Genomic DNA, 10,432 nt, shown 5'->3' on the forward strand with positions numbered 1-10,432 from the left:
CCAGGATCCCATAGGGTTTGGAAACAGCTGAAGCAAAGCTCTTGCCCATATTTCTTTATCTTTGGGGACACACTACTCCAAAGAGTGTGTTATAGTCTTTGCGGGCAGACAGAAACCGATGAGCCTCAGATGTCCACTTAGCAGTCACGTAGTTCCCGGCAAATAATGTAACCCATCTGAGTTTCCATTCCAATCTGGAGAAAGACATGAATAAGAGTATCCACCACAAGGGTTCTTGGGTGATGGGATGCGGCTGGCAGGTACACCACTCAACCCCGCCATGGAGAGGCCAGAGTAGAGAGGGAGGCAGATGAGCCTGAGAAACTATATAAAAACGGAGAAATCCAGGAGGCGACAGAAGGTGATTGGGCTCTAGGAGGGGAGGTAATGGCAGCACGGAGCAGATCGGGGTGTCAGTCTGAGTAGAGGGGAATCTGGGAAGGGCTGTTGTAGTCCTCCCCCTCCCCATGTCGACTCTGCTGGCTCTGCTTGGGGTGCAGGAGCAGTTTGGGGAGATATAAATGCCTAACTGTGGGGAGGAGCAGACAGCTCATGTTGGAGGACGGCCACATCCCAACTGTTCCCTGCTCCTCCTCCATTCCCTAAGGAACGGGCGATTGCATCCATGTGAAGAGGCCCTTAGAAAAGAACTGCTCACTGGGGCACCTGGCTGGCTCAGTTGGTAAAGCATGAGACTCTTAATCTCTCGGTCATGAGTTCAAGCCCCCTGCAGGGCTTGGAGCCTACTTAACAACAACAACAACAACAACAACAACAACAAACTGTTCAGAAGAGGTACAAGAAGGGGCGCCTGGGGGGCTCAGTCAGTTAAGCTTCTGACTCCTGATATCAGCTCAGGTCATGATCTCACAGTCATGGGATCGAGGCCCAAGTCTAGCTCTGTCCTGAGTGTGGAGCCTGCTTGGGATCCTCTCATCTTCTCTCTGCCCCTCCCCAACTCATGGGTGCATGCACACTCTCTCTCCTCTTCTCTCTCTCTCAAATAAAATAAATAAACATAAAAAAATGAGGTACCAGAAGGTTTCCTGAAAGGCACAGTGACATGTAGGGAAAGCCAATGGGGGCTGATGAGGTCTATAATTTAATGCCACCAACTGTAAACTCTGACAGCCTCCCCAACGTGCACACACACACACACACACACACGCTTCACCAGGAGGGCTCAAACTGGGGCCGGACCTCTAGTCTTGCTCACTACACATTATGACCCCCAGGGGAATCTGAGCTCATGAGAAAATAACTACACATCTAAGGAGCAAAACAGCCATACTATAAATCAGAGACAATAAACTGAAAAGCTTATATCTGAGGAAGCAGAGTTAATGGAGTAGATCCAACAAAAACTTCTAATAAGCATAATAAATATCTTCAAAGAGATAGGCTATTGGTAACAGGTACTGAAATAAGCAATTTTTATTATTATTATTATTATTATTAAGTAGGCTCCACACCCAATGGAAGGCTTGAACTCATGACCTTGAGATCAAGATTTGAGATCAAGGGTCAGATGCTCCACAGACTGAGCCACAAGGTGTTCCCACGGTTATCTTAAAAAAAAAAAAACTACCAAAACCGAATTGGAGATAGAGGGTTCAATAGGAAAATGCATACAAAGAAGGAATTAGAAAATCAGATTGAGAAACTCCACCAGAAGACATCAAAAAGGGAAACGATAGAGATGTAGAAATGGCATCCTAGGTTATAATGCTGAATCACTGCATTATGCAATGTAGTGATTTGAAAATTGGCATCTCTGATGCAGAGAAAAAGTGGGTGGGGAAGCTACTAAAACCAGAAAAAGACACTACAAGAAAAGAAAACTATAAACCAATATCTCTTATGACACAAATGGTCGATATAGATAGATGCAAACATTCTTAACAAAGTTTTAGCAAATTGAATCAAACAATACATAAAAAGAAAAAACACATGATATCCTAGTGGGATTTCTCCCAGGATTGCAAGGTTTGTTTAACTTTTAAAAATATATTGGTATCAGGGCTCTGTCAGTTAAGCGACCAACTCTTGGTGTCGGCTCAGGTCATGATCTCTTGGTTCCGTGAGACTGAGCCCCGCATCGGGCTCCAAGCTGGCAGTACGGAGGCTGCTTGCGATTTTGTCTCTCCCTCTCTCTCTCTCTGTCCCTCCCCTACTCGTGCTGTCTCTGTGTCTCTCAAAATAAATACACTTATTTAAAAAATGTATTGGTATCAATTCACCATGTTAGCCTAAATTTTTTTTATTTTATTTTTTTAATGTTTATGTATTTTGAGGTGGGGAGAGGGGCAGAGAAAGAGGGGGATCGAAAGCGGGCTCTGCACTGACTGCACAGAGCCTGATGTGGGGCTCAAACTCACAAACCACGAGATCATGACCTGAGCCAAAGTCAGATGCTCAAACAACTGAGCCACCAGGTGCCCCTAGCCTAAAAATTTTTTTAACAGTATTAGCACTTCAATAGATGCAGAAAATGCATTTGACAAAAATCCCAAATCCAACATCAAATGGACTCTGAAACATATTCAAGAATGTTTACGGCCACATTATCTTTAATAGTCCCAAACTGGTAACAATCCAAGTGTCCCTCAGCAGTTAAAGGGATAAAAAAATCTTTTGGTATACTTAAACAATGAAATATAGGGGCGCCTGGGTGGCTCAGTCGGTTGGGCGGCCGACTTCGGCTCAGGTCATGATCTTGCGGTCCGTGAGTTCGAGCCCCTTGTCGTGCTCTGTGCTGACAGCTCAGAGCCTGGAGCCTGTTTCAGACTCTGTGTCTCCCCCTCTCTGACCCTCCCCCGTTCATGCTCTGTCTCTCTCTGTCTCAAAAATAAATAAATGTTAAAAAAAAATTTTTTTAGGGGCGCCTGGGTGGCTCAGTCAGTTAAGCATCCGACTTCGGCTCAGGTCATGATCTCGCGGTTTGTGGGTTCGAGCCCCGCGTCCGGCTCTGTGCTGCTAGCTCGGAGCCTGGAGCCTGCTTTGGATTCTGTGTCTCCCTCTCTCTCTGCCCCTCCCCTGCTCATGCTCTGTCTCTCTCTGTCTCAAAAATAAATTAATTAATTAAAAAAAAATTTTTTTAAAACAATGAAATATATATAGCAATGAAAATAAATGAATCACAGGTAATGCAGCAATTCTGACTATACTCACTTTTTTCTTTTTCTTTTTTTTTTTTTAGTAGGCTCCACACCCAGCATGGAGCCCAATGTGGGGCTTGAACTCGGGACCCTGACATCAAGTCCTGACCTGAGATCAAGAATCGAAGACCTGGGGCTCCCGGGTCGCTCAGTCCATCAAGCATCTGACTTTGGCTCAGGTCATGATCTCACAGTTCATGGGTTCAAACCCCCAACTGGGCTCTGCACTGACAGTGTGGAGCCTGCTTGGGATTCTCTCTCTCCCTCTCTCTCTCTCTCTGCCCCTCCCCCCACTTGCACTCTGTCTCTCTCAAAAATAAATAAACGAGGGGCGCCTGGGTGGCATAGTCGGTTAGGCGTCCGACTTCAGCCAGGTCACGATCTCGCGGTCCGTGAGTTCGAGCCCCGCATCAGGCTCTGAGCTGACGGCTCGGAGCCTGGAGCCTGTTTCCGATTCTGTGTCTCCCTCTCTCTCTGCCCCTCCCCCGTTCATGCTCTGTCTCTCTCTGTCCCAAAAATAAATAAAAAATGTTGAAAAAAAAATTTTTTTTTAAAAATAAATAAATAAACGTCAAAAAAAAAACTAAAATAAATTAAAAAGTACACTTAAAATTTTTTTAATTAAAAAATAAAATAAAAATCAACCTAAAAAAACAAGAAACGTCAGATTTAAAAATATTACTTTTAAATACATATATATATATATTTATTGTTTTTATTTATTTAAGTAGTCTCTCCAACGTGGCGCTCAAACTCACGCCTCCAAGATCAAGAGTCATAGGCTTTTCCAACTGAGCCAGCCAGGTGCCCCACCTTTAGACATATTAATATCACATTTCAAAAAAGGCAAACTTAAATTGTGCTGTTTAGGAATATATACCTAAGTGACAAAACCTTACTTCTGGTAAGGAAATGATTACCATAAAAATCAGGATAACGCTTACCTGTGGATGGGGTTGGGACTGGGAACAGAAGTAGTTGAGCCTCTGAGATACCGGAAATGTTCTGTGTCTTTGCCTGAGCGGTCGTTACACCAGTATATAAGCTTTATAATAAGTCATTAAGTTGTATGTCTATGTTTTTTGCATTTTTCCAAATAGGCGTAATATTTCCTAACAAACAGGTCAGGGGGAAACCAGGAAAAAGAAATATACGCTAGGGCAAATATCAACCAAAGCAACACCAGAGTAGCAATTTTAATACTAAATAAGATAGAAATTAACACGAAAGACTTCATAACAGAGAGATGGCAAAAAGAAAGATAATCAAGAAAATATAATTATGTGTATATCTCCCTTATAGCATAAGCTCAAAAGATATACAGTAATTACTGATAAAACCACAGAGAGAAAGAGATAAGTCAACAATTAGAATAGAGAATTTATCATATAGTCTTGGAAATAAATAGATCAACTAAGAAGCCAGGCAAAAAAGTAAGCAAAAATGGGATTATAATGCAATCAAGAAGCTGGAATTAAAATTTTGCACCTGATCAACAGAGACTACACATTGAGATACAGGGAACGGTCACAAAACTTAATCATGTGCAAGGTCACAAGGAAACCTTAACAGGTTCCATTTTGATGGAACACATCAGAGCACAGCATAATAAAAGGACAAATAAATTTCAAGTTGACTTCAATATAAATGTGGATGTGTGTATAGAAGTTTATAAATACTAGTAAATAAAACCGTAACGTGGATTACAAAAGGCTCACAGATGAATAACAGTAAGACCCCCACATGTCAAATTGGGGGAACATAGTTAGAATAGTACTACAGGGAAAGTTACATTTACCAGAAAATAAGACAGAAAACACACGTGTTCAACTCAAGAGGCTAGGAAACGGAACAAAATAAACCCAGGGGCGCCTGGGTGCCTCAGTCTGACTCCTGATTTCGGCTCAGGTCATGATCTCAGGGTTAGTGAGCCTGCTTGGGATTCTCTCTCTCTGTCTCTCTCTGCCCCTTTCCTGATAGTGCTCTATCTCTCAAAATAAATAAATAAGCTTAAAAAAAAAAAAAAAGAAATGCCCCTCCCTACTGCCCCTAGCTATCCCACAATAAAAAAAAAAAAACCCAGGTTGAGATTGTTTTATGAGTGTTGCATCAATCTTTCAAAATATACACGATCCCTATCATCTATGCCTTGTGCCAGAAAACCAAAAAAAGTAGAAAGACCAAATGTCTTCCCACTGGGTGTTGGCTGTCCACCCTAAATAAAGCTGAACCCTGCTCAGGTCCTTCTTCCCTGTTTTATTTGTCCCCTTAGCATTTACCACCACCCACTATACTGTATATTTTACTTATTTATCTTGTTTATTCCGTCTTCTCTCGCTAGGATATGGATCCCATGGCGACAGGACTTTTGTATTCCAGCACTTGGAACAGTAGTTGGCACGTAGTGGTTCTCTATTAATATCTTTTGAATATTTATTCAATGAATAAAATATCCTCAACTGATTTTATGAAGCTAGTAAAGTCTTTTTTGCTTTTAAGAATTTTAAAAATATTTTTAAAAAATACTCTTATTTTTTTTTGAAAGAGAGAGAGAGACAGAGCGTGAGGCGGGGAGGGGCAGTCAGAGAGGGAGACTCAGGCACTCAGCACAGAGCCTGATGGGGGGCTCGAACTTACGAACTGCGAGATCATGAGCTGGGCTGAAGTTGCACGCTCAACCAGTTGAGCCACCCAGGTGTCCCTAAGATTTTTTTTTTAATGTTTATTTATTTTTGAGAGAGATAGAGAGACAGAGTGCAAGCGGGTTGGGGCAGAGAGAGAGGGAGACACAGAATCCAAAGCAGGCTCCAGGCTCCGAGCTGTCAGCACAGAGCCCAACACGGGGCTCGAACTCACGAACCGTGAGATCACGACCTGAGCCGAAATCAGATGCTTAATCGACTGAGCCACCCAGGCACCCCTAAGATTTTATTTTTAAGTAATCTGTACACCCAATGTGGGGCTTGAACTCACAACGTTGAGACCAAGAGTTGCATGCTGTACCCTCTGAGCCAGCCAGGTGCCTCTAACATCTTTTTTTTTTTTTTTTTTTTTTTTGGGGCTTTAATTTTTTTTTTTTTTTTTTTTTTTTTGAGGAGTATCTTTTTCTTTTCTAATTTATTTTCTTTTTCTAAATATACTTTATTGTCAAGTTAGCTAACATACAGTGTATACAGTGTGCTCTTGGTTTCGAGAGTAGATTCCCTTGATTCATTGCTTACGTACAACTCACGGTGCTCATCCCAAGTGCCCTCCTCAATGCCCATTTACCCATTTCCCCCCACTTCTCCCCTCCCCCATCAGCCCTCAGTTTGTTCTCTGTATTTAAGAGTTTCTTGTGGGCCCCTGGGTGGCTCAGTTGGCTGAGCAGCCAACTTTGGTTCAGGTTATGATCTCTCAGTTTGTGAGTTCGAGCCCCACATCAGGATCTGTGGTGTCAGTGCAGAGCCTGCTTCGGATCCTCTGTCCTCTTCTCTCTCTGTGTCTCCGTCTCTCATACTCTTTCAAAAATAAATAAACATTAAAAAAATTTTTTTAAGTCTCTTATGGTTTGCCTCCCTCTCTGTTTGAAACTATGTTTCCCCTTCCCTTCCTCCATGGTCTTCTGTTAAGTTTCTCAAATTCCACATATGTGTGAAAACGTATGGTGTCTGTCTTTCTCTGACTGACTTACGGAGTATCTCTTCTTTTTAAGTTTCTTTATTTTTAAGTACTCTCTACACCCAACGTGGGGCTTGAACTCACAACCTTGAGATCAAGAATCATATGCTCCATGGACTGAGCCAACTAGGCACCCCTGAAGCTAGGAAAACCTTAATTCAAAACTGGATGAGAGTGAAATGTAGAAAAGGAAAGCATGGGTTCATGTTACCTCTGCTCACGAGAGTACAAATCGAAATAAAATATTAGCTGAAACAAATGCAGGGACGCAAACGTGGTTTAAGATAAAAAAAAAAGTTTGGGTGTAATTCTCAGCAACAACAGTCTAAGGGTGAAATCACATGAGTCAAAGAAAAACCCTTGGTACTTATCAATATCTATTTAACATAGAAATGTTCTTGAAATCAAAAATAGAAGGAAATGGCATGACTTGATAAAGACTATCTCCCCCAAACCTACAAGTGGAACATGCCTTAGAAAACCTTTCTATGCATTCCCATTGAGTTCTGGAACCAGGCAAGGCTACCTACAACGACTTTTCTGTTCAGGAGGGTACTGGAAACCCTTGCTAGTGTCATCAGAGAAGGAGGAGTGCTACAAAAATTGGAAAGGAAGTGGCAAAACTGTCTTTTTTTTGCACAGGATCCATTTATCTACATAGAAACCCACCAGAATCCCATGGTTAACAGAAATAATAATATTTCCAGGGGGCACCTGGGTGGCTCAGTCGGTTGAGCATCTATCTGACTTCAGCTCAGGTCATGATCTCGCGGTTCATGAGTTTGAGTCCCACGTCGGGATCTCTGCTGTCAATGCAGGGCCCACTTTGGATCGTCTGTCCCCTTCTCGCTCTGCCCCTCCCCGTCTCAAAAATAAATCAACATTTAAAAAAATCTTTAAGAAAGATTTCTAAGATGACTGGGTACAAGATACACTTAAAAAAAAAAAAAAAACCTTCATGGCAACGCAAGCTGGTGCGGCCACTCTGGAAAACAGTATGGAGGTTCCTCAAAAAACTAAAAACAGAACTACCCTACGACCCAGCAATCGCACTACTAGGCATTTATCCACGGGATACAGCTGTGCTGTTTCGAAGGGACACATGCACCCAAATGTTTATAGCAACACTATCAACAATAGCCAAAGTATAGAAAGAGCCCAAATGTCCATCGATGGATGAATGGGTAAAGAAGATGTGATATATATATATATATATATATGCACACAATGGAGTATCATTCGGCAATCAAAAAGAATGACATCTTGCCATTGGCAACTACGTGGATGGAACTGGAAGGTATTATGCTAAGTGAAATGAGTCAGTCAGAGAAAGACAAATATCATATGACTTCACTCATATGAGGACTTTAAGAGACAAAACGGATGAACATAAGGGAAGGGAAACAAAAATAATCTAAAAACAGGGAGGGGACAAAACAGAAGAGACTCATAAATATGGAGAACAAACTGAGGGTTACGGGAGGGGTTGTGGGAGGGGGGATGGGATAACGGGTAAGGGATAATAATAAAAAAAAGAAAAAGAAAAAAATCCTTCAAATTTCTACACCAATAATATCCACGTAGAATGTATCATAGAAAATATTATTAAATATTAAAAATAAAATACAAGTGGGGATGCCTCCTGGCTCAGGTGGAAGAGGATATGACTCTTGATCTCAGGTCATGATTTCGAGCTCCACGTTGGGCATAGAGTTTACTTAAAAAATAAAAAAAGAGAGAGAGATTTATTTTGGGGGAAAAAAAAAGACACGGGGCGCCTGGGTGGCTCAGTCAGTTGAACATCTGATTCTCGATTTCAGCTCAGGTCATGATCTCCCAGTCCATGGGATCGAGCCCCAAGTCAGGCTCTTCGATGACAGTGCAGAGCCTGCTTGAGATTCTCTCTCTCCCTCTCTCACTGCCCCTCCCCTACTCATGCTCAATCTCTCTCTTTCTCTTTCTCTCAACATAAATAAATGAAGAGACAATTTAGCACCCGTGAAGTACAGGGATAATCCCCAAGTTAATCTCTCTAATCTGGACCTCTGCCATAAACTCCAGACTCAGACATGCCATTGCCTATTTGACATGGTCACTTGGACGATGAAAGTCACCTTCCGTACGGAATAAACTAAGGGAAGCACTGAACTCCCCTTCCCCCGGATCACTCTTCTCTCAGTCTTCCTCGTGTCAGCTAAAGGCAATTCCACCCCCCAAGTGGTTCAAGCCAAAACTCTTCGAACCAAACGTAGTCCCTTTCTTTCTTTCCCTCATCCTCCGTGTGCGGCCCATCGGCAAATCCTTCCGACTCTACGCCCACCGTACTTCCAGAATCTGGGCATTTCACCACGTCTGCCGTTCCCACTGCCCTGGTCTGAGCTCCCGTGGATCTTTCCTGAATTGTCATGCTAGCCTTCTGGGTTGTCTCCCCATTTCTGTGCTTCCACTCCCGCCTGCTCTCTCTCAATCTGTCCTCCGTGACAACCGGCGTGGTAACACTAGGTGACTGGGGCGGGTCACGTCACTTCCTCTGCCCCCACCTGCCCACAGCAATGGCTCTCACTCGAGGTAGATCACGGTCTTTACGACGACCTGCCTCGTGCAGCCATCCTCTCTCTACCCCTGTCCCTTCCCCGTCCCCGTCCCTGCCTATCGACAGCCTTGCTCCCTTCCTTCCCGCACACTGGCCTTTTTGCTGTTCCTTTTTTTTTTTTTTCTAGGTTTTATTCATTTATTTTGAGAGAGAGAGTGAGCATGAGCAGGGGAGGGGCACAGAGAGAGGGAGAGAGAAAGAGAATCCCAAGCAGGTGCCATGCTGCCCGCGCAGAGCCCGATGCAGGGCTCGAACCCACAAAGTGTGAGATCGTGACCTGAGCCGAAATCCAGAGTTGAACATTCAACCAACTGAGTCCCCAGGTGCCCCTCCTTGCTGTTCCTTAAACATACCAGGAGACCGCCTGCGGGAGCACCTGCATTTGCTGTTCCCCGTGTCTGTGGACCGCTCTTCCCACAGGCCTTTGCAGGCTCTCATCCTGACTTTCTCCCCGTTTAAAGGACACTTTTTCAGAGACACCATTCCTGCCTTCCTCCCAAGAGACCTTCTCGCACATTGCTGGTAAGAAAATAAATGGTACAACCCAGCAGAGGGCAATTTGGCAACATCGAGCAAAATGAAAACCGTATATACTCTTTGATCGTCCAATTCCACCGCTAGGAGTTTATCTTAACATGATGTTTGCACACGTACACAATGACGTGTTTGTAAGGTTGCTCGCTGCAGAGCGTTTGAGGGAGTCCAGACTGCAATCAGCTAATGTGCTATCAATAGACGACTTGGTAATAATAGAACATTACGTGCTGCCGGAAGAATGGATTCCAAGGTATATTTTATGAGAAAAAAGCAAGGTGCAGCATGGCATAGGACCGCCGTTTTTGCTGAAATAGAAAACCAGTTAACGGCGCAAGGGTCACCGGAGGCCAGAGGGCAAGGGGGGGAAGAGAGGAGGCGGTCTTTTTCCTCAATGTTCCTCGGGCTTTTTTTTTTTTTTTTTTTGAGTTTTGGACTATGTGTACATATTTCCTATAAAAATATTAAATAAAAAAAAATTGAAGCC

This window comes from Panthera uncia (genome assembly GCF_023721935.1).
Source record: "Panthera uncia isolate 11264 chromosome C1 unlocalized genomic scaffold, Puncia_PCG_1.0 HiC_scaffold_4, whole genome shotgun sequence".
NCBI lineage: Eukaryota > Metazoa > Chordata > Mammalia > Carnivora > Felidae > Panthera > Panthera uncia.